Source organism: Hypanus sabinus, chromosome 30, assembly GCF_030144855.1.
Source record: "Hypanus sabinus isolate sHypSab1 chromosome 30, sHypSab1.hap1, whole genome shotgun sequence".
In the NCBI taxonomy this organism is placed as follows: Eukaryota; Metazoa; Chordata; class Chondrichthyes; order Myliobatiformes; family Dasyatidae; genus Hypanus; species Hypanus sabinus.
Genome location: NC_082735.1, coordinates 15,073,597 through 15,099,899, shown reverse-complemented (window position 1 = coordinate 15,099,899; position 26,303 = coordinate 15,073,597). Strand labels below are relative to the sequence as shown.

The window sequence follows — 26,303 nt, the reverse complement described above, 5'->3', positions numbered from 1 at the left end:
GGGTAAATTTCTTTTCTTTCTATCCCAATAAATGTAACCAGCACCCACCACAGAAATATATAGGTAGAGGATCAATATTGAACATTTTTATTTCCCAACTAACCTTCTGTGGCCTCAGTGATTAAGTGTTTTAAGTTTTGCCAGTATAGGTAGTCTGAGGTGTGAGCATCTGCGGAATAGGTTCTAACACTAGATAATCTCATAGGAAGCAATGAAAAGATATTGTTGTTCTGATAATCTTTATTTCTCAGGCCTGGTCTGAACTCCCTTCACCAACGGCACCGTAACACAGCTGCTACCCATCTTTAGTGGCTGGGGTTGACTGTGCAGCTGTGTAGGTTTCGTGTAAATCCCTGATTTCTTCTGACATCCAAGGGTGAGTGAGTCGATGGTTAATTGCCTACTGAAACATGCCCGTATTATGTAGGCAAATAACACAATCTTTGGTATTGGTTTTCATTTTAATCTCTTATGAATATGTACCGAGATGCAATGAAAATTGGTTCTTGTATACCATTCAATTCATTGCACAATGCATTAAGGTAGAACAACATAACACAATAACAATGCAGAATAAAGTGTAACTGCTATGAAGAAAGTGCATTGCAGGTGAACCATAATGTGCAAATTCATAACGAGGTAGATTGTGAGGTCACAAGACCATTGTATTGTACCATTTTATAGTCTTATTACAGTGGGGGTAGAAGCCTGGTAGTACATGCTTTCAGGCTTTTGTACCTCCTGTCCAAAGGAGGTTGGGGGTGGGAAGAGAGAATGTCTGGAGGTGGTTGTGGTCTATAACTATGCCGGCTACTTTTCTAAGGCAGCGAGAATTATAGGACAAAGAAGAGAGCACAAAATAGGTTAAGTGCAGGATTAGTGTAAAATGAGTATGTGATGTTTGACATGGAGCAAATGGCCTGTTTCCCTGCTGAATAACTCAAACTCTCTGACTGTGACATCCTGGGTATTGAGTACTTCTTGCTGCAAGCATTCCTAGTTGAACGACAGAACCAAAACCCATTCAGCTAAAATGAATGATGCAATTATACATTATATTCTAGCAGCCAGTTTGGAAAGGTTAGCTTTCTCCTATATATTACCTTAATCATTTTATTAGTTGTCATAACATTTCATTGTTTGGTGCTGTAATTGTCTCATTCACAATACATTGTCATAAGATCTCATTTATTCTAGCAAATAGCTGCTCTGCATGCCTCTGATACAGAGTTTACTAATGAAAATTGGTCTCAACTAATATCTTTACTGGTAATTGTGTAATATATAATATCTATCTATATTCAGGTCAGAAAAATTATTAAAGAAAAAGGAAAGTGGAGGAAAACTAATTATGATTATCACTTTATTCCAAATGAACAGTGAAGTGATGTCTCATAGCTTTCCCATCTCAAGTTCAGAGCCACATCCATAAATAGCTTCTTTTTGAATCTGAACCCCCCCCCTCCCTAAAAGCCCAGTGGCAAATCTCATATTTTTATATTGATGTTTCTCCACGTCAAATCTCTTTGTTTCTTGACATTGCAAATGCAGTTCTTTCTCTAGGGAAAGCAGCAAAGCAGAACTTCAAGCAAGCTTTCTAAGAAACAACATGTTGGAGGTAAAAATTATGATTTCTTTTGTCTAGAGAAAACTAAAAAATGTGACTTGGAAATGTGTATTTCACAGGAGAAGTAAGCTAGACCCATCTCTCCAGAGGGATCTTGAAAAATAACAGTTCAGTTTACCAACTCATTAAATGTCCCCTAAAATATTGACTTGATGGCACTCACTTTGTGGCTTTTATCCTGTCACTAAATTAATATTACATGGTGGTCAAAGGAGAGGGGTTTTCCAAAGCGTTCTGCAGTGATAGATGCTGTTCATATTTATGAGGTCAGATGTTTTACCTCATTGAAACAATCTGACATATTCTGCTATATGTTTAATGCCAAGCTAAAGATCTCAGAATAAGAATCAGAATCAGACTTATTAGCACTGTAGTTGTCGTGTCTGTACAACCTCATATCAAATAAATAAAGGCGCAGACTTGGAGAAAAAGTTAATGTGTATGTTCCCTTTGGAGGGAGAGCAACAAATCAATGCGTGTGCATAAGTTATCATTCAATAATTTGTGCCAAGGGGAGTTATAATGCTAAAAGAAATAGATCCATACACTACACTTCCTCCCCCCTTTAGATTAATGGAACATAAAACTGGAAATGAAACAAAACATTCAATTTCCTTTTAACAAACCATATTTCAAATAAATATGTTCTCGCAATAGCAGCATTTTCCTGATTTTAAATGAGAGAAAATCTTCAGATTCTGGAAGTCTATGCAGCACACACAAAGTGCCAGAGGAACTCAGCAGGCCAGGGAGCATCAATGGAAAAGAGTAAAGTTGATGTCTAGTGCTGATATTTCTCTATTTTTAAATAAAAATCCATAACTAAATTCACGATGCTAAAGATTTAGTCTTTTGGGTGGCGTTCTGTTTCTTTTAGGATAGAGCCTCTGGATCTGTGGAGTGGTATCAGGTTTGGCAGGTGTCTTGTCAAAGACAACCGTCTCTGTTGCAGGAATCACATTGCTATTGATGACATGATCATCACCAAGAGGCAAGTCTGATGGGTGCAATGTTCTCACCTTGTTGGATGCAGCTGATTCAGATGTGTTCTTCGGCGGAGCATCCAGTATCATAATGTCTCCATATATGATTTCCCACCTCCACTAGAACTTCCTGTCCAACGTTGAAGCTCCTCTCTGATTTACATGGTAACTGGCTGAACTGCTAATTCTGACTTCCCTCCATAGGTCTGGTATCTGGTACCATGCGAGATCTCAGATTCCTGCTCATGAACAGCGTATCAAGTGTTTGAATTGTTGTCGCATGAACAGAGTTCTGATACACAAAAGGGAAATTGTCCTCCTTGTATTTCAGAATTTGTGACTTGAAGCTGGTTGAACAATGCAGCGTGGAATGCCTCTGTTCAGTCACAGAACAAAGACTTTTCTTCATCAGCTCTCAATGCTGGAAGATGTGACAAGCCGCCAAGTGTTGCTATGTTGCTTGGTACTATTGAATTCTATGTTGTAAGAGTGGACTCATAAGAAAATTGCCTAATGTTGCAACTGGGCAGCAGAGATTACTGGGATTTCCTTCCTGGGATTGAAAATGGGGCTGGTGGTCTGTTGCTAAAGCAAACTTTTGTCTGCAGAGGTAGTGGCGGAACTTCTTTACTCCCCATGCTAGACTAAGATCCTCTCGGTCGATCTGTGTGTGGTTACATTCTGTGCTCCTCTGCGACCTCGAAGAAAACTCAATTGGGCATTCAGATGCATCTTTCATAATGTGTGACAAAATGGCACCAGTGCCATAAAGGGTCACATCACACGCCAGTCTGATGGGTCAGGGATGGGTCATAATGTGTGAGCAGTTCATCTGAGATTATTAGTCTCTTTGTTTCCCTGAATGCTTTTTTATATCTTTCTGACCACTCCCACTTTCCTCCTGCCTGCAACAATGCATTCAGTGGGTGCAGCATTATAGAAAGATTTGGGACAAACCCGTGGTGGTAGTTAACAAGGCCCAAGTATGACCAGAGTTGTGACACATTTTCATGTTTGGGTGCTGGCAATCTTTAGCCTTCTGTTGTGTTTTATGTAAGCCATGCTTGTCAATGCCATGTCAACAATATGAGATATTATTCTTGAAAAACTTACATTCCCCTCTCTTTGCATGCAGACAATACTCACTCTTCCTGCTTTATACCAAGGTTCTGGAGGTGCTCATTATCATTCTTGCCAGTCGTGATGATGTCACCAAGGTAACATTGTGTTCCTGAGATACCTTGGAGCAATTGGTCCATTGCTCCTTGCAAAATTGCTGGGGCTTATGTGATGCCAAAGATGAGACGTTTACCAGACAACAGTCTCTTGTGAGTGTGGAATGTGAGTAACTTCCTGCTTGACTCCTCAATCTTCATTTGCAGATAGGGTTGAGACAAGTCAATTTTTAAAAATCCTCTCCCTGCCTGCCAAAGATGTAAATATGTATTCTATACATGGCAAGGGACAACTGCACAGTACGCAGCACAGGGCTGATACCCACTTTGATATGCGAACAGCTCCGGCCTTCCCTTTCTTGATCACCAGGACAATGTGCATAGTCCAATCACTCCACTCAACCTTGGATAGAATGCCAGATGCCTCTAAGCTCTGAAGTTCAGCATGAACTTTAGTTCAGCATGTGGTGTGTAAGGCAGTGGATACACTTTATGGAATCTTGGTGATGTTGCTTTAAGCAGTTTAATTCTGGACTTCATGCCTTTGGGTTTACCAATGTCCTTTTCAAACACCTTCTCATTAGCATTAAGCCACTGTGACAGTCTCTGATTAGTGCTGCCATTTGGGTTGTAGTTGCCTGTTGGTGACACATTGAGAGCTTTGATTACGTGCCAATCTAGTTGGATTTTTCTTAACCTTTTATGTCCAAAGGCTCTCCATTTCTCAATACATAAAGCTCTAACTGTTGTGTTTTGCCCCAGTACATCATATCTACTTTTGGTTTACCTTTGGGAGACACTTTTTCACCTGTATAGGTCTTCAGCATCACAGAGGTCTTTTTTAATGGTAGCTTAGAAAACAGTCTGTTGTAGTCAGCCTCTAAAATTATAGACAAATCTGATGCTGTATCCAGCTCCATTTTCAGTTTTATGCCGGATATTTCTGTTGTGATCCATATGATTTTGCAATCTGCCTCAGCGATGCTATGCTGTTTTATGCATGCCAGCTCACCTTTTTCAGACTCTGTTGTCTGACGCTGTTTCACATTCAGTCATTTGATGCATTAGTTTAATATTGTTTTTGTAACTTTTCACTCTGTGTCTTTTTACTCTTTGGCTCTGCTTTTTGTCTGATTTGCACGCTCTCTCTACATGGCCATGTCTATGACACTTTCTGTAAACTTTTTCTTTGAAACAACAGTCATCAGCATCACAGGAAGATTTGCCACATAGATAAAATTTTTGGCTCTTTGCACCGTTCAGGGGCATTTTGTGCAGTTCACATTCTGAAGTATTTTTCTGTAATCTGGGTGCATCCTTTGCTGCAGGGTCTAACAATATTGCAATAGTCAGTACTCTTTCTGAAAGTAGCGATTTGACTATGCGTGCCACACGCAAGCCTGTCCCTTAGTTCATCAGAAAGTTCATCTCTAAAGTCATATTATTGGGAAGGTTTTGCAATACTCAATGTATTCAGAAATGCTTTCATCTTTTGACTGATTCCTTTTGAGAAATCTAAATCTTTCAGTTTTTACCAGCAGTTGAGGGCTCAAGTGATTCTTTAAAAATTGTACCAATTTTGGTTGAACGTTACTGGCTTTTCAGGAGTTAATAAGTTGTGTAAGAAACTGTATGTTCTAACACCCAGTAAGTGGAGACTTTCTTTACCTTATCTATGTTGTTAGCATTATCACACAGTTCAATGCTCTCACTATATAATTCCCAGTCCTCAACACCACTATCATATTCATCAACTTTCCCGACTAAGGCAATTGTTATGTTGGTTTTATGTTGGTTTTGCTAGTTGTACGTCTCTCACTGTGTACTGTTTACTGTTACTCACACCCCCTTTTCTATCCCCCGTAACTGCCTTCTCCGTCACCACACTGACACATTTAACTCTTTCCTCTCCCTGTCTCTTCCCCTTCCTCCAAATTATGTCATCTCGTATCTGGTGGTACAGTTGGTGATAATTGCTGGCATTCAGTTTCATAGTTGTCACTCACTTGTTTTGTCTGTAAAACTACATATCAAGTAAATAAAGGCACACACTCAGAAGAGAATTTAACATGTATATTCAGTTTGCAGAGAGATTAACAAATCAATGTACATACATACATTATTATTCAATGATTAGTGCTAAGGGGACAATGCACTAAAATAAATAGGTCTATACATTACTGTTATGTCCTGAAATTTGGTGTTTTGCTGTAGAAATAATACTACTATAATTTGCAAAAAGAAATATATATATAAAGTAAATAAATAGTGTAAAAAGAGTGCAAAATAGTGAGGTGGTGTTCATGGAATTAAGGGCCGTTATGAAATCAGATGGCGGAGGCGAAGAGGCTGCTCTTAAAACATTGATTGTGCATCTTCATGTTCCTGTACCTCCACGCTGATGGTAATAATGAGAAGGGAGCTTTGAGAGAAATTTGCTGGCTTGCTTGGTTATATACCAAATCTTCTCAAACACCTAATGAAGTATAGATACTGGAGTGTCTTCATCATGACTACATCAATGTGTTGGGCCCAGGATAGACCCTCTGAGATTGATGTCCAGGAACTTGAAGCTGTTCACACTTTGGATCTCATTGCTTCTACTTGATCAAAATTGTTTCTGGGAACTAGAAACTTTGTGAGCATTCCTAGACTGATTGAATGGTTTTATGCTTTATATTCTGTGTTTTTCGCTCATTTTCTGCCATTTATGTGATATGTTGTTTTTTTTTTAATCTGTTGGATACTTGATGTTTTCTTTGAGTGAGTTCCATGGAGTTTTGTTGTTTTGTGGCTTTTTGTGGGAAGATGAATCTCAGGATCTTATACCCCATCTGTGCTTAGATTATTACTGTGCCTTGACCTTTGGCATTATACACTATGGGTTGCAAAGCTGTTCTCCTCTCTACCAAACACGCATTGTAGAGACAAAGATTTCATATCTCATTCATATCATGTCCAATTTTAGCGACAATAATGTCTCAGAGTAGCTGTAAAACTTTCTCAAGGGGGAGAGTGAACAGCCAGAGGTTGTGGTGCACATTGCTATCAATGACATACGTACAGAAAGGTGCAGGAAAAGGGCCAATAACATCATAAAAGATCCCACCCATCCTGCTCATGGGCTGTTTGTCTCACTCCCATCAAGGAGGAGGCTACATAGCACCAACACCAGGACTACCAAACTCAAAAACAGTTACTTTACTCAATGCAGTACAGCTGATCAACAGCTCCACCCCTTAACCCACCCCTCCACGGCCCCAACACCACTACTTTATCATTTCCTTATGTACTGACATCCTGTGCCTAGCATCACTTTATATACATACAATCAATCTATGTACCTAAACCTATCTTATTTATTTATATTTATTGTGTTCTTAATTTTATTGATTTTTTAATGCGATATTGGGGGTAACAATTATTTTGTTCTGCATTACATTTCTGCATTGGAAACAATATTGAACAATCCGGAATCTTAGAAGGGCAAATAAATGTGAGGAAGTGTAGGGAGGTGGTCTTTGTGTAGGCGAATGAGATTAGTTCAGTTGGATATTTGATTATTAATTTAAAATTAGTTTAACACAGTGTTTTGAGGTGAAGGATCTGTTCTTGTGCTCTACTGGTTTATGTTTCTTGTTCTATTAAAAGCAAAAGATCTATTTTCAGTTTTAGTTTGTTGGCAACAAGGCTAGTGTTGATATTCCATTGCAAGTGTTTAGACAGCTTGTTTTTTCTTCTCATGTGGTTGGAAACAGTGGCTAAAGATCCTTGCTTGAACAGCATGTTCCAAGTTGTTTAACTATATCGCATTTTCAATGGGTAAGCCATATATTGATTGGAGAAGCAATAATATATAGATTATGACTGAGCTGGAAAGTGGACTTATGTCACACATTAAAAACAGCTTTTGTTTCATAGACAAATTGCAAGTAAATGCAAAAGAATAAATAAAAAAGCATAGTAATTCTTCCAAACAAAATTAATACTTCCTTTTCTTATAAAAAAAGAATGGAATGAAGAAAATAAAAAAAATACAAAATGCTGGCAGAACTCAGCAGGCCAGACAGCATCTATGGGAGGAGGTAATAACGACATTTCGGGCTGAAACCCTTCATCAGGAGTGAAGTAACATAGGATGGTCGAGGGGGCATAAGAAGTGGGGGGGATGGATAAAGTAGAGAGCTGGGAAGTGATAGGCTGGAGGGAAATGGGCTAGGGGGAAGGTGCAGAATTATGGGAAATAAAAGAGAAAGAAAGGTTGGGCTGGGGGGAGAGATTATAGCGAGGGGGGGAAAAGAGAGAGAATCAGACTAAAATAATAGATAGGGATGGGGGTAAGGTTGGGTAGAGGAGGCCATGGACAGACATGTCGGAGTGGGAGTGGTCTGTGGAATTGAAGTGTGTGGCCACAGGGAGATCCTGCCACTGCCTGTGTTCGGCAAAACGGTCTCCCAGTCCTCTAACATCAAGATGAGGCCACATGCAGGTCAATGGAGCAATACCTTATCTCCTGCCTAGGTAGTCCCCTTCCTGCCGGCATGAACATCCAACTCACTGACCTCCGTTGATACCCCTGCCCCCCACCCTTTCCCCCATCCCTATCTATTATTTTAGTCTGGTTCTCTTTCTCTTTCTTTTCCCCCCTCACTATAATGTATCCCCCCAGTCCTATCTTTCTTTCTCTTTTATTTCCCATAATTCTCTACCTTCCCCCAAGCCCATTTCCCTCCAGCCTATCACTTCCCAGCTCTCTACTTTATCCCTCCCCCCACTTCTTATCCCCCTTCCACCATCCCATGTTACTTCACTCCTGATAAAGGGTTTCAGCCCGAAACGTATTTATTACCACCTCCCATAGATGCTGTCTGGCCTGCTGAGTTCTGCCAGCATTTTGTGTTTTTTATTTATTTCCAGCATCTGCAGATTCACTCGTCTTGCAATGGAATGAAGAAGCCAGTTAGTCTAATAAGAAGAATATTATTCCAAAAGCATTATCTGTGAAAAAGCATATTCAGTCATGAGAGTTTGTCTATAAGCTTAACAACAAAATAAAAATCATAGCTAATATTTAAACTCTTGTTTACATTCCTTGTTAATTACTTAGGCTTGCTCTGGATGGTGCCAGAGTACTGGGTCTTAGGCAAGGTTTAGTCGATGTGGTTTGTAATTGGACTCTGTAGTTCATGCTATGATGTGTTTCTGCTTTCTAGTCACTCTTTTGTTGTTACTTTGTGCGTCTTTGATCAGGATGGACTGGCTTTGTGGCCTGAAGTTAACAAATGACACAGAGCTTGTTGGAACTGAACTGAATGTGTTTAAATGTTTTAATGATATGTGGTTTGGCATTTTATATTCTGTGTTATTCAATTTTTTTTGTTTTTATCATTTACACGATTTGTTCTTTTTTTTTTGCACATTAGGCAGTTTGTTGTTTTTCTTTCAACAGGTTCCATGCTTTGGTTTCTTTGTTTCTTGGCTGTCTGCAAGAAGATGAAACCCAGGGTTGTCTACTACATACATGCTTTGATAATAAATGTAATATAAACTGAATCTTTGAAACTTCGAGTCACCAAGATATTATTTATTTTTCTTATCAAGTTTGCAATCTGGGGTGTTTATACCTTGATGCCTTTTGACTAATTCCTCTTGTAACCAGGTTAAAATTGAATGACCTTTTATCCGGTCATAGCGTCAGAAATAACACATAAAAGTATCAGGGCCTACAGCCCATCATGTCTATGTTGACCATCATCCTTATCTTTATTAATCCCATTTGCCAGCATCAATTCAATATCTTTAATTCAGTGACGTCCAGTTGCCTCTAAAATATTACTACTGTTCCTGTCACAACAGGTTCATTCCAGATACCAATTCATCTTTGAATGAAAAATTTACTCCTCATCTCTCCTTTAAACCTTTTCTTTTTCATATTAAACCTATGCTCTCTAGCTGTAGACACCTCACCATGATCATGCGGCATGAAAACAGACCATTTGGTCTACCTCTTCCAAGCTGACTTGTAGGTACTCATTGGCATTAATGCTATCATCCAGCAATTTGGCAACAGCTTTCTATACCCAGGTAATTAAAGATTTAATATAGTCAGTTCTTAGCAATTCTGCTCCATCAATATTTTGGGCAGTGCATTCAAGGTATTTATCACTCTCAGGGTGGGTAAGATTCCCTCTCAGATTCCCCCTAAAATCTCCTCACACTTAACCTAAACAGAAGTCTTAATTTATCTTCCTTGGGTATGAGGAATAATTTTCTGCTGGGTCCATTATCTATACACTTCATAACCTTATAATGCATATCTCAAGCACTTCCTCTCCTAATCTCCTCCGCTCCAGAGAAACCAGATCCTGACTCTCTAGTCTCTCCTCATTACTGAAATGCTTCATCCCAGTCAATAACAACACATACAAAATGCTGGAAAAACTCTGCAGGCCAGGCAGCATCAATGGTAAAAAGTAAACCGTTAACGTTTTGGGCTGGGACCCTTCATCAGTCCTGCTTTGGCTTTCCAGCATCTGCAGATGTCCTTGTGTTTTGTGATCCCAGTCAACATCCTGGTGAGTCTACTTTGCACCCTGTCCGATGTCATTATATCTTTCCTGTAGTGTTCACTTTATGAAGCACTCCATCTGAAGTATGATCAATGTTTTATAATGTTGGAGCATAACCTCACTGCGTTTGTATTCAATGCCTCACCTCATGAAGCCCAGCACTCCATTGACCTTCTTTAAACTGTGTTGCCACTTTGAAGAATCTGATGGCTTGTATCGTCTCCTTGTTCCTTTCTACTCCCTGTGATCCAACAATTCATAGCCTAGCCTCATTACTATTCCCAAAATATATCACCTCATATCTATCAGGATTAAAATCCATCTGCCATTTCTCAGGTCATATGGCTGGTTTCATAGAAGGCTGGAAGCTCATCTTTCACTTTAAGTTGTGAATCTTGTGCCTTTATATGTTGGTTGAACCCAGAAATTTAATTCCAGCATCCATACTACTCTTAGAAAAGGTATTAATTGAAGTCAACATAAAATTATACCATTTAACAAAATATTGTTTCAAACTTCTTTGTCTGGAAACTTACACTGGTGTGATGGCTTCATACAATGAGATGTTGAGAATAATTTAAAAGGTATTTAGTCTGCACAGGACTTAATAGAAGTCAAATACTTGTGTTTTAAAGCCCAAATTTCACCCAAGAGAATATTGTTCCAATCTACATGATCTAGAAACTAACACTGGCTTGATTGTTTTACACCACAGATGTCGGGAGTAATTTCGATATGTATTCAGTCATAAAAGTAGTGAATGTGAGTTGAGAAGAATGAGATTGTTTGGTTTTGAATCCTCCAAAAACATTTACTGATACATCTAGGACTGTACAAATATTTAAGGTAAAATTTTACAGTTGTTTTGGATCTTCCCACATTCCTTTATTTATTTATCTGCATTTCCTTGTGTGAAAAGTGAACAGACTTTGCATAGTTTTCAGATATGTTCCACATTCCATAGTTATTGTAACATGAAATGCAGCTCAGACCTCCGTTGGTCAGGGTTGCACATGGATTTTGCATCCCAGCAGTTTATATGGTACACAATCCAGGTAGTACATTATGGAGAGAAAGCTGTTGCCCATGCAGCAGACTCCCCCTCTCCAAGTAGCCAATAAATCCAAAGGAATGGCAGAAACCGATACAGTTTGGAACCAGGGCATCACAGGAGTTGCCAGTCAGTGCTGATCACGATGTAGGACTGCCTTTGGGACTGCAGCTCTGGGTTTTTCCTCAGGGATTACTCTTGAAGCCTTCCCAATGACTGGATATAGCCATAGGGCAGCAGAAACTTGAGATCAGTGATTCCCTTCTCCTAGATTAGCTGCCAACCATGGCTGATGAGCCCAATTTGCCTAAAATGACTGGTTTTAAGGTACCAGTAACCTGTCTTTGCACCTTTTCCTGTCAGTAGAAACAGGTCCCCCATGTTTAGTAGCTAAGCCACAGGTGAAGGCCAAGAGTTAGGCTTGGTGGGTCAGATACTATTTGAGGCACTCACCATTGGGAGCAAGAGATAGTAGGAGCTTATCCCCACTACCTTCTCCAGCTATGACAACTTTAAGGAACCACAATGCATATATATTATGGATTCTCTACAAGACTAGAATTGTGCATTGCTAATTTACCAATTTTGTCAAAGAAACTTTCAGAAAAGCATACAATCCATCCACATTAAATAAACCTAAGACAATTGGTTTAATGAATTATGCTTGTGCTAACTGATTTATGCACCATAGTAGTGAGATTGAGAGTATTGTAACATGTTAGTGTCAATAAGATCAATGAGTGGATGTGAGTCCTCTGGGTTCACATTGTATCAGCTGCGTTAATGATGTACATTTGTAACAATTAAGCTCATGCAGGTACATATAACCACTTTTATTATTACATTTACAATACATTCATTAATTGGTTCACACTTTTATCTGCATGCTTTACTTCTGGGAAATTTTCCTCACTGCAACAGTCTCTATTCTTTATGAACAGGTTGGAGTATTTTTCACTTCCGCTGCATTGAGTAAGCGTAGCACTTTCATGAGATTGCTGGAGAAAAGAATGCAAAAATTCAATTGATTAATGGAAACCAGAACTGAGATTTGCCTGGTGGATGTGTCTACCTTTAAAGCATGATGAATGTAAGCATTTTATCAACAAACAAACAAATAAGCTTTTATTCACCTGGTGTATCTCGTCAAAGCTTGTGCTTTTTAATTTAATTTAATTAGGATTACTATAGCCCAGAATTTGGCTGATGCCTGTAACCAAACCTTAATCTAATTGACTATTGGATTGAAATATGACATATACGTCAAAAGCATTTCAGGATGTATATTGTATACATTTCTCTGACATTAAATGTACCTTTGAAACCTTTGAAATCTTTTCATATGTCATAAAAAGAATTAGTTCAAGTTCTGTTTGTTGTCTTTCAACCCTACACATCTATACCACCACATGAAACAACATTCCTCCAGACCAAGTTGCACAACAGAGTGCATATAAAATAATATTACCACAAATAAACTTACAAATAATAAGGTGCATGTACAATGATTACAGTATAAAACTACTGCGCTTCATACATGATGAGACCAGGGTGGTAGCAGGGAGTTCAGTAATCTTACGGCCTGCGGGAGGAAGCTGTTTCCTATCCCAATAATTCTTGTCCTAATGCAATAGTACCTCCTAATTGATGGTAGGGGGTCAAAGAGATTGTTGGACAGATGGGAGGGATCATTGACAATACTAAGGGAGCTCCTGATAATTATCTCGAATGGGTGGTGGAAAGACCCTGATGATCCTCTCAGCAAACCTTGCAATCCTTTGTAAGCACATACGCTGGGCTTACAACCTTGATAAAGTGCTGAACAACTCATAAAGTTCAGTCATGATGATAGCATAAGAAATGTAGGAGCCAATGTGCCCACAGAAATCTGCCACCAGCTATTATAACTAGATAATCTCTTTCTAAGCAATTTGGTTAAGAAATGATTACTTGCCAGTTTTCTTTGGAATAATGCCATAGGATCTTTAAATCCTCCTGGGGAGGGTAGGTGGGATGTAAGTTTAATAGATTATTAAAAGGCAGCAGCGAAGCACACATTTGGCACTTTATTGAGAACTTGATTTCATTTTCAAGCGCAATGAAACCATGGCTAAGTCCGATGAGAAAGTAGAGATGGCTGATATCTCAACGCTGCTGATCTCTGATCAGATTCGCCACAGTGCTTAGTCTGAGCAAGCCAGAAGAAGGAGGGGGAAAAAAATGCACAAGTTGTCTGCCGAAACATCAGTGGATTTTGTACTTTACCTTGAGAAAATTAGGTGATGTTTCAGGAATCTCAAGCCATCTCGTTCGACTCCTACCACGCCACCCCCTCACAGTATCTGTCATCTCCTCCACTGGCTTAGCTTGACTGTAAGATTTGTGACTTCATTTATCTGGGATACTCTGCAACTAGAAAACATATGTAATGTCCATTCCCCTGCTGTGGGCAATTTGTCACACAGCTAATACTACATATTTCTTACCACGCGCCACAGACTACAATAACTCTGCTGAATCCTTTCAGTAGCTACACAAAGCAAAGTATTGGATATTTTTATCTGTACGCATATCCGTAGCACCATACATCTATATTTAATACATACCCAAAATAATTAACTTTGATTAATTGCTTCAATTATTCACTCAGCTATTTATCATTGGGTTTCTTGGCCAAACTGGTACTTAATGCATTTGACCCATCCAATCACTACCTGTAACTCAGAGGTTCCTTGGGTGCTGATTAGATTTGTTCCATATTTTTCATGTAAGTAGTAAGTGCTATAAATATTTACTAAGATCAAAGAGGATTTATGAATTCCCAGACAGTGTATTAATCAAGGGTAGAGAAGAAGCACAGATGTTCTAATTGTAGGCTGTGAACATACTCTTACTTAATCACTTCCATTCCAACTGACTAAGAATAATGTGGAATTAACTGAAATTAATGCAATAAATGTATGGTACATTTAAAATCAAGTAGGTTAGTGCTTCCAGTCTGCCCCACTTCTAAACCCACAAGTTTCTGCTGATGGCTTATTTGATTATAAATTTGTGCCCTATAGTTCCACATTCCCCATTTTACCGAATAATTTTATAACTTTAAATACCTTGACTGGATGAACCATTTAAACTCTCCCAAGTACAAGTCAGGTTTTATGTGAACCATCATCAAAATTTAAGCCATTAAGCTGTATTATCATCCTAATATTTCTGCATTGTGTCCCCTCCATGCCCAATATATCCTTTCAGTGCTCTGGCGGTCAGACTGAACATTATGTCCCAGATTGCATCTGAAAAAGGCTGTTATCAGCTGAAGCACAATTTCCCCTCTTTTTATTTCTCCCATAAAGGCCAACCTTTCATTAGCACATAAAAATCATAGCCTGTACCTATTCACTAGCTTGTAGTGAATTTTGTGCCAAAACACTCAGAGACACTGTTGACTGTAAAATCTACCATCATAAAGTATTCTGACTGGTGATTCTTGAATCCATAGCAAATGATGCTGTAGATCTCTACATCACCAGTTTTACCCATAGTTTTAGACTCTTTATAATCTTGACAAGATGGAGATCAGAAGTAGGATCTCATTAAGCTTGTGGATGCCAGATGTTGCTTTACTTGAGATCAATTACTTACCATAACCTATTTAAACTAAACTGGTTCTTTGTAATATGTCATCTGCAAAACCTAAATGTTAAAAAGACTGAGTACATGGCATTCAACTGTGACAAAGGTACTCTCAAGACCACAAAGAATGATTAAGAAAGTCTTAGACTACCTCAGGTCAAGAATGATGAGTTTGGAGAAGGACATAAAGCTACAGAAGGCGCTGGGGTGGAGGGCTATGAACAACATGAAGGAAATCAGGAGGTCGAACCTGACCAAAGGGCTCAAAAAGAGGATCTTCATAGCAGTCATAGAGTCCATTCTCACGAACGGACGCGAAACGTGGACACTCACCAAGACCATGTGAAAGTCACTAGATGGTTGCTATACACGAATGCTCCGGATGGCTCTTGGCATGAGTTGGCAACAGCACATGATGAACGCTGAGCTCTACGACGATCTACCGATGCTCACTACTAAAATCAAGGTGAGAAGACTGAAACTAGTGGGGCACTGACTACACCACTCTGAGCTACCTGCCAGCCTAGTCATCACATGGGAGCTCAAGCATAGGAGGATGAACCCTGGGCGCCCTCCCAAGACTATGGTCAACACACTCCTAGAAGATAGCAGCACGGATAATGTAGATGAACTCAACACACTGATGAGGGAGAGGGAGGAGAGGAGAGTCTGTCTTCGTGCCTGACGCCGGCCCTCTAGGCCTGAGTGGACATAAGAAAGAAGGTTCTTTGTACAGTAAAATGCAGCAATCACCTCTAGAATCTTTTCTCTTGATCAGCATCCTCGTATCTTTCCTGAATTATGCATTTAGTTTATTTTACCAGGTGAAATCAATGTGCAGCAACCATTCTGAGAAAGTTCGCTGGACTAGAACAGAAGTCTTAAGATATTCGACTGGCGAATTTTAGTCACTTGAGCAATAGAGAAGTTTACGGTTTTGTTTATGAACTGATCTGGAGACATAAATACAAGTTTCTACATATCATCTGGAGATCAAATTTAATAAACTAACCAATGTGAAATGTGGTAAGAATAATGGTGATCATAAAGCAAACACCTAGTCTAAAAACCTATTCTAATTAACTAATCATTTTTAGGGCAGTCCCCAACTAAAGATAAAGATCAGATTTTTTTTTAAAAGATTAGCTTTATTTGTCACATATACATTGAAATATTAAAACATGCAGTGAAATGCATCTTTTGTGTCCAATCAAATGACTGATGAATGTTCTGGGCAGACCACACTTCTGGCACCAAGAAAGCATGGTCACGTCTTATGAGATAACGTCTTTCCTGGCAACAGAGGTCACTCTGATTTGTCGGTAAAACATGTTGCTATGGTAACAATCTCAGGTTCTGGGGCCTCCTCCATGGCAGTTGTAGGAGTTGATTTTGAGATGGCAGGAAGTGGTTTTGACAGCTCTGGACATCTTTCTCCTCCTTTTTTCTTCTTCTAGGTTGGGCATCGTGATCTTGGGGATTTAGTTCACTGGAGTTTTCTCTTATTAATCCTTCTGTTGCTCCCTTTACAATCTGATCCCTTCTCCTGGTTTCCTCATCCACAACATCTGAAGAATTCTTTGTTTTTGTATCTCCATTGACCCCTTACTTTTTGGCCTTCCATTCATCCAGCTGGGCTTTGGTCTTTGCATCTACTTTTATAAGCAGCTTTTTGTCTTGAGAGTCATGCAGTAACATTAATGCACATAGAGTAGATTCTGGTGCTTTACACTCACAAAGGTGTCAAAATGGTGGTTGTGATGCATCTAGTGTGGTCGTGTAGTGGGTAGTGCTTGCCGCTCTCACTTGCAGCTTCCACTTGGCTAGCAGTCTTGAGAAAAGGAGAGATGAATGTGTAAATCTCTCCCTGCCAGTATGTAGCCTCTCCAGCAGCAAGCCTCATATAGTGCCTCCTCGCTGACAACACATGGAAACTAAACTCCTTTTGGACTCAGGCTGAACTACAGAGAATGAAGAGGAGATCTGGTCCCTGCTTATGCAGCACACAGGAACACTGGTGTGTGGACATGTCCTGGTGCTTGTGAAGCAGATCCCCAGCTATGGGTAAATACCCCACCGCCTTGTGGGCAGCCTCAGGAGAGACAAAGCTGCGGTGGTAAACCCAGACAGCAAATCCAGTGTGGAGCTGGACATCATTGAACATTCTTCTGGCAGCTCCTGCAGCCAAGCTGGTGCTGAACATATTGTTTCATAAGCTTTGCCTTGGACTACACTGGTGAGGTTGAGAGGGGGATCTTGATGAACGGGCATCTCAGTTTCTCCATACTTTCCATCCGGGCTTGTGATGGTGATAATCATCTCCCACTGTCCTTCGAGACAGACGGATGCCAACCAACCATACTCACAACAGACAAAAGCTTGTAACTTCCTTCAAATTCCTTGAGTACTCTTTCAGTTTAAAACCCAGCCACATTTCACAAGTGATTGCCTGATTAACATATCAGAAGCTTTCTCAGATGTATTGCGTATAAAAACTGTTGAGTCAGATTACTGCCTCTGTCACTTTCAAGATTCCTTTGAGAAGTGGGGTACTTCCTTTGCCCAACAAGCTTTTCAATCAGGGGCACAGAGGTTGGCACCAACACCTGTTTGCCCTCTGTTGGGCAACAGTTCATGACGTACAGCATGGAGACAGTGTGTTATCTTCCGGTACCCTTCTTAATTTCCTTTCAGTTGATTCTGAGCAGAGAATGTGGCATGCAAATGGTGAATGGATCTCCAATCAATGTGTAGCCGTCTCAGCCGGTCATGCCCCCACAATCCTATTATACCACATACAAGTCTGTTGTAGCTAGTTGTTGTATTTTACTGCTACAAATACCATTCAATAGAGTTATCTGTTCTCCAGTATAAGTTCTTAGCTGGATATCTGCAGGCTTCAGTTTAGTGTCATTGAAGTGCCATTCAAACTCATTTTGTGGAATGACTGAAACAGCCGAGCCAGTGTCCAATTCCATTTTAATTAGTTTGCTGTTCACTTTTGGTGTAAGCTGTACTGCTTGTGTCTTGTTAATTTACACATTGCAAATCTCAAGGCTATCTAGTCCTGTGTCACTCTCATTATAATCAGACTTTTCATCAACAGTACGCAGATTAGTGCTCTTTTTGAAACTGCAGCTTGAATTTTTATTTTGTTTTCCTTCCTTGTGCAATCCACTTTGTTTTATCTGCCCAAAATGCTCTTTGTATGTGTCCTATTTTGATACATTTTCTGCAAGGTTCACCTTTAAACTTGTATTGTTCTAGTGTATGGGAGCCCCTGCCACAACTGTAACAGAATTCGTTCAGCCAGGCAGGGTTCTGTTTCGACATTGCAATTTTATTCATGTTCATTGTCATTCCTGTCTGCAACTCAGTTGTGAGTCTGAATACTGTGTTCAATTGTAGAATAATTTCAGCTGCTCTTTTAAATGTAAATTGTGCTTCAGTTAGGAGCCAATTTTGAATACTTTCTTGTGTGATTCCACAAACTAAACCATCTCTCAGTGCATCATTAAGTTCATCATTGAACTGACAATGCTCAATCTCTTCAATTTAGTTACATACACTGAAATAGAAACCCCTTCTTTTCAATTCCCCCTAAAGTGTCATGCAATCAACATTAGTTCAGTTCTCAATGTTCCTGCATAACTTTCATGATATCAGCATAGCTCATTTCAGCTGGTTTGGATGGAGCTGTCAACTTACTTAGCATAAGTCACCTGTATTACCAGAGCAAATAACACTTTGACCACTGTTTAAATAAGTTCAAGAGTGCCTGTTGTGCTATTCCATGTTCACTGTTTGGTATGTCTGACCACCTGGCTGTACTTCTACACTCTGAGTATAGGCAGAAACGGATGACTGCAGCACCTGTAGCACCTGCATACCAAGAAGGTATGGACCAGGGAGGCACAAGATTGCTTTGAATCAGTGGAATGTAATGTGTTCAGAGAGTCATCAGAGAGCCTGGATGAGTATGCCACTTCATTAAAACCTGTGAGGATGAGTGTGTGCCTATGAAAACTTACTGTACCAAAATCTGTGGGTGAACCAGGAGGTTTGTAGTCTGCTGCGAGCTAGACATTTAAGTTGGGTGATCCAGGTCTGTCTAAGAAAGCCAGGTATGACTTACCGAGGGCTATTTCAAGAGCAAAGAAATGATTCAGGGAGTGGTTGGAGGCAACATCAGTTACACAACTCTGGCAGGGTTTGCAGGCCAATACAACAAAACCCAACATCATGAATGGCAGCGATGCTTCACTACCAGATGAGCTCAATGCCTTTTATGCGCGCTTTGAAAATCACAGCTATGAGGTTCCCTGCAATATCTGATGACCCTGAGATTTCTGTTTCTGAGGCCAAGGTCAGTCTGTCTTTCAAGAGGGAGAACCCATGCAAAGCAACAGGGCCCAATGGAGCCTGGTAAGGCTCGGTAAACCTGTGCCAACCAACTGGCAGGAGTATTCAAAGAAATCTTCAATCTCTCTCTGCTACAGTAGAAGTTCCACCTGTTTCAAAAGGACAGCAAATACACCTGTGGCCAAGAAAAGCAATGTAAACTGCCTCAATGACAATGGTGATGAAAAGCTTTGAGAGAAGTCGGTCATGGCTGGAAACAAGACCCATTGCAATTTGCCTATTTCCACAATAGGTCTACAGCAGATGTTATCTCAATGGCTCCTCACATAGCTTTGGATCACCTGGACCATGTAAATATCTTTGTCAGGATACTGTTTATTGACCATAGTTCAACATTTAACATCATCATTCCGACAGTCCTGATTGAAAAGCTACAGAAGTTAGGCCTCTGGATCCTTGACTTCCTAACTGGAAGACCACAATCTGTGCTAATCAGAGTATAACATCTCCATTTCACTGACAATTAACCCTGGTGCTCCACAGGTATGTATGCATTGCCCTCTGCTCCATTCTCTCCACACTCTGTCTGTGTGGCTAGGCATAGTTCAAACAGCATCTATAAATTTGCTGATGATACAACCATTGTCGGCAGAATTTCAGATGGTGATGAGAGGGCCTACAGGAACAAGATATACCCTTTAGTTGAGTGGTGTCACAGCAACAACCTTGCACTCTATGTCAGCAGGACGTAAGAGCTTATTGGGGACTTCAGGAAGGTTTCAAGGCCCTGGTGTCAATATCTTCGAGGACCTAACCTGGACATAACATATTGATGCAGCTATAAAGACCACAAGGCAGTAACTATATTTCATTAGGAGTTTGAGGAGATGCAGTTTGTCAACTAAAACACTTGAAAACTTCTACAGGTATGCTGTTGAGATCATTCTGACTGGCTGCATGGGGGGGGGAATGTTGGGGGGGGGGTTGCGACTGTACAAGCAACGTAAAATTAGTCAGCTCTACTATGGGTACCAGCCTCCAAGAGATCTTCAATGCACAGTGAATAAGGAAGGCGGTGTCCTTCATTAAGGATCCCCACCACCCAGGATATGTCTTGTTCACGTTGTTACCATTGGAAAGGAGGTACAGAAGCCTAAAGCAATTCACAAACAGCTTCTTTCCCTCTGCCATTTGATTTGTAAATGGACATTGATACCAATAATACTAACTCACTATATTTTTATTTCTGTTATTTTGCCCTACTTATTTAACTTAACTATTTCATAGACATATATATATATACTTACTATAACTCAGTTAGTTTTTCTATATTTATTTATCATGTAGTTTATTGTACTGTTGTACTGGTCCCACAAAGTTAACAAATTTCACAGCATGAGCTGGTGGTATTTAATCTGATTCCGATTCTGAAACTGTACGTCTTTAAACCCAATGCACTCAGCAAAGCCGGCACTCACTTCTCATTGTCTTTTTCATTTGCTTTAAGATACTGCTCAGTCGGTTTGGTACTATTTACAAAATCCAGTTATCTCTTGTGCAATCAAACACATCTCTTTCCAGCCATTTCTGTTCTTTATTTTATCATTACTTGATATTCCCTGTTTAGGAACCCATGAATTCTTTCATTTTGTGCCTTTTTTAACTCAATTATCCTTCCTTTTGCAAAAAAAAAAAATGTGCTGTGCTTTTTGTTAAACTTGATTGTTTCTCACTGCACCTTGTTTTAACTCGAACATCTCAACAGGTAGATCGTCATCCTGGGTTCAATTCAAAAATATCTCATCACCACTGTTATGTATTGCAACTCCAAACCTTAAAAGCCAAACCATTGGAAGCGAAAGGATGGGAGCCGAGGAAAATGGGTCTTGGCTTGTTCTTTACTTTAATCAAGGTTCACAAGCATTTTTACATATAAACCATAATGAATTATTTAATCAAACAAGAATAGTTAATTAAACAATATATTTACAATACACTTAAAGACTACTGAAACATTTAATACAAATAAATGTACTGTAGTTGCCTTTCTCATTTCAACAATGTGTGGGGTGAGTAAATTTAATTGAGTACTGTAAATTCTTCCAAGTGTGTAGGGAAGTGATAGAAGTTGATGGGAACATGGAGAGAATAAAACGGGACTAGTGTCATGTTACTGTAACTGGGTGCTTGATAACTTCTACAGAACATGTTTCTGTGTTGTATGACCCCTCCTGTACATTGGTTTCAGGAATGATTGAAGCACACCTGAGTTGGATGACTTTAAAAATCATTCTCACTAGCACCAGAAGATGAGTCTCATTGGGAGAGTTGCCCAATAGCAAAGTGCAAGAGCTGCCTATCACCCTCACAGAATGATACCAATTTCCCAGATGTCTTGACAGCCATCGCTGGAAAGTCCTGTCCAAATGGTAAAAGGCACCAGCAGAATTAGTTAAAGTATGAGAAATAGAACCACAAGTAAGACATCTGTGCACTCAGTCTCACTCCACTATTCAATATACCTCTTTCCACCTATCTTCTGTTTAAAAAAAATGATATTCCATCTTCTTAGTTCCTTTGTCTCCACTGTAGCCAGGATGCAGCTGTCCATTCCAGGGTATCTGAGATGCCCTCCTTCAAAGAGTAGGGTTTCCCTTCCTCCACCATTGATGCTGCCCTCACCCGCAGCTGCTCCATTTCCTCAACATCTGACCTCACCTCACCTTCCTGCCTCCTTAACAATGTTAGAGGTCCTCTTGCCTTTACCTACCACCGCACGAGCCTCCACCATTCTCTGCAACTTCCACCATATCCAAAGGTATCCTATCACCAAACATATCAGTACCTCTCTCCCACCGCACTTTATACAGGGATCGCTTCCTCCATTACTTCCTTATTCATTCACCCCTCCATGTTAATCTCCCTCTCAGCATTTATCCCTCTAACTGGCCAAAGTGCTACACATGCCCATTCACCTCCTCCCTTACCTCTGTTCAGGCCCAAAGCAGTCATTCCAGGTAAGCTATCACTTCACCTGCAAATCTTCTAGGGTCCTCTATTGAATCCAGTGCTCTCAATGTTGCCTCCTCTACAGTGATGAGACCAGTAATAAATTGGGGGACCACTTTGTTGAGCACCTCTGCTCCATCCGGCAAAACTGGAATTTCCCAGTGGCCCAACATTTTAATTCCTATTCATGTTCCAACATATCAGTACGTGGCCCTCTTTAGCCAAGATGAGGCCACCTTCATCAACACCTTATAGTCTGTCTGGGTAGCCTCTAACATGATGGCATGAATATCAATTTTTCCTTCTGATTATATTTAAAAAATACATCCGCTCCCTTCTTCTATTCCCCACTCTGGCTGCTTACTCCTTCTCACTTGCCTATCTCCTCCCCCTGAATTCCCTCTTCCTTTCCATCCTCCTACAGTCCATTTCTCTCTCCTATCAGTTTCCTTCCACTCCAGCCCTTTGCCTTTCCTACACACCTGGCCTCACCTGTCATAAGTATATGCTCCATAAGGTAGGGAGATCAAATTTGATCACAGTGTTGTAGATCAGTATCACCATATTCCTTCATATTTATAACAAGATGCCTTTAATTGTGCACTGAAATCCACTTGTAATTAAGGACATTATACTTCTTGCCTTATTAATTGCTTGATATATCTGCACAATTCTGCTCCCTCATTGGTCATTCAACAACTGATCTAGAAAGTCAATCCATGAAGTTGTCTCACTCATTAATATTACTAATTTATGTGAATCAAAGGCTCCTAGTAATACTTTCCTTATTATGGCCATCTTCATTTTCTTAATTTATGATATGCCTCGTCTTTGCACTGCACTTTAACGGTATATATGCAACAGCCACCAATGTTTTCCATCCCTGGCTGTTCTTTAGCTCCATCAAAAATAATTCCACTTCTAGATTGTCTACGTTCAGGTCTTTTCCCAACATGATCTTGATTCCATTCTTTTCCATCAGTGCTGCCTCACTTGGTCTGCTTGTTCGATGGTATATGTGAATCAAAGATTTCTGAATATTAAGTATCCTGGAATGTTATATTCATTAACCTTGGTTGCTGAACATTCAGGTCTCTGCAGTGACAATTACAAAGTCCTCCTTTATTTCTTTGTGTGCCTTTTTATTTACCTTGTTGTGACTGCTGAAGAGGAAGAACCTTCAATATTTAAAAAAAAGTCCTACTCTGACTCTGATTAGAAGCATAGACATGTTCATATGATTTTTCTCTTTCAGACAAAACTCCTGTCATTATTTCCTCTTTCACTATTTTGACCTATCTCTTTGAGTTTCTAAATTTCTAAACCTCCCCACCCCCCAGCTGTTTAGGTTAAAGCCCATATCTCTGGTCATTAGATTCACTTGGATATCAACCCAGCTCAATGTGCATTATGGATGCTTCGTCAAAATAATTTCTAGTTTAAATAACTGTGGTACTAGTGCTCCATGAGTTGAAACCTATTTCTCATGCACCAGACCTCAGTTCTGAATGCTTCCTTTTTAGAAACTTTTATCTATGCCACATAAAATACAATTAGATTTCCAATCCTACAAACACCACACCCCTCCCTATTTAATTTATTTTTAGGCTTGAACAGATGTCTTTAAACTGACAACAGACAGACAACTGAGTTAGGTGAAGCAACACTTCACCTGAGAGTCTGTTGCTGTTATCTAATGTATCTGTTGTTGCTAGTGCAGTCTCCTCCACATCAGTGAAAAGTGACGTAGATTGGGGACCACTTTGTCCAGCACCTTTTGCTCTGTTTGCCACAAAAGATGAGATATCCAGTAGTCACCCATTCCAATTCAATTACCATTCCCATTTTGACATAGCCTCCTCTACTGTCACGGTGGGACCATTCTCAGATTGGATTCTGTCTGGATAGCCTCCAACCTGATGACATAAACATTGATTTCTCTAACTTATGCTAATTTCCCCAACCTTTCTCTTTATTTTTCCATTCCCCTTTTTCCTCCTTCTCTTCTTCTCACCTGCCTTTGGTGCCCCACTCCCTTTCTCCCCTGGTCCACTCTCCTCTCCTATCTGATTCCCCCTCCTTCAGCCAGTTACCTCTCCCACCAGTCCTCTTCCTGCTTCTCATTTCATCCTCTCCCTCACACTGTACCTGGCTTTGCCTCTCACCTGACAGCTTGTATTCTTTCCCCTCCACCCACCTGCTTATTCTGCCTCCTTCACCCTTCCTCCCTCTTCCACTTCTGCCCTGTTGAAGTGTCTTAGCCTAAAATGTGGACAGTTTATTCCTCTCCATAGATGCTGCCTCTGCTACTGAGTTCCTCCAGCCTTATGCATGTGTTAACCCAGTTTTTGGGACTGTTGTTTACATCTGCAGAAAACTGCAGATATACCCCTTAATTTTACTCTAAATACTGAAACTGACTATCCAAAAACACAATGAGAGTACTATTATAACACTTAAAGCACTGCCATTTCAAGAGTAGTTAGTGATGGGTAATTATTGTTGGCTGCATCAACACTACTCACATCCCAAGACCAGAAAAACGTCCAGAAGCTATCACTGAATATTATGAAATTATTCGTACTCATTTTGATGTGAATATCTGGAGTGTGTAACTAAGGCTAAATTGCATGAGGGGAATTTTAAAAAAATGTTCACTCAGGCAAAAAAAAATCAACCTGTAATTGAAAATTGTTGGCAATTAATCAGAAAGCCCTGTTCTCGTATCACTTTTTTTTGCTGAGTCTACAATTTAGTAACAGTATAATAGTAATTATGCCGATGTGACATGGGTAAATGTCACTCGAACTGACAGGTTGGCTTCTCAGTGGTGTGATTCTATACCTTACTCTAATAGAGTAAATGTAACTCGACTGTGTGTAGTGTTTTTAGCCAGGTGGCTGAATTTTCCCAATCCTTTTCTGTTGCATTTTTCAAGAAGCTGTCAGCTTCTTAGATAACTTCCTTTGGTTAATTTCACACAAATTAAGATCAGTCTTGACAAGTCGACTATTTTGCCCTGTGCTCTCGGTGTAGCAGACTGAAGTTCTCTTTTCTACCAGGTTAAAACTCCATAACTATCATATGGAAAGGTTGATCATTGAAGCATCTCAACTAAGAGTTTAGTTATCAATTGAAGAAACAACTTGCAGTCAACCATATAACTATATAACAACTACAGCATGGAAACAGGCCATCTCGGCCCTTCTAATCTGTGGCGAACGCTTACTCTCACCTAGTCCCACCAATCTGCACTCAGCCCATAACCCTCCATTCCTTTCCTGTCCATATACCTATCCATTTTTATTTTAAATGACAAAATTGAACCTGTCTCTACCACTTCTACTGGAAGCTCATTCCACACAGCTACCACTCTCTGAGTAAAGAAATTCCCCCTCGTGTTACCCCTAAACTTTTGCCCCTTAACTCTCAACTCATTTCCTCTTGTTTGAATCTCCCTTACTCTCAATGGAAAAAGCCTATCCACGTCAACTCCATCTATCCCCCTCATAATTTTAAATACCTCTATCAAGTCCCCCCCCCTCAACCTTCTACGCTCCAAAGAATAAAGACCTAACTTGTTCAATCTTTCCCTGTAACTTAGGTGCTGAAACCCACGTAACATTCTAGTAAATCTCCTCTGTACTCTCTCTATTTTGTTGACATTTTCCTATAATTTGGTGACCAGAACTGTACACAATACTCCAAATCTGGCCTCACCAATGCCTTGTACAATTTTAACATTACATCCCAACTCCTATATTCAATGCTCTGATTTATAAAGGCCAGCATACCAAAAGCTTTCTTCACCACCCTATCCACATGAGATTCCACCTTCAGGGAACTATGCACCATTATTCCTAGGTCCATGTACAATTTCAGGCTGTAATGTTG

At 40.0% G+C, this 26,303-nt stretch overlaps 1 long non-coding RNA gene across 1 annotated transcript in view; it reads right to left on the bottom strand.

Annotated features, from left to right (window-relative positions):
- Window positions 1–12,282: 12,282 nt before the first annotated feature.
- Window positions 12,283–26,303, bottom strand: part of LOC132383343 (uncharacterized) — a 64,383-nt gene continuing 50,362 nt past the window's right edge. Inside the window, exons 2-3 of the long non-coding RNA XR_009508630.1 lie at window positions 13,671–13,817; window positions 12,283–12,403 (exon numbers count right to left, since the gene is read on the bottom strand). This is a non-coding gene — a long non-coding RNA (uncharacterized LOC132383343). The remainder of the gene's footprint in view (window positions 12,404–13,670; window positions 13,818–26,303) is intronic.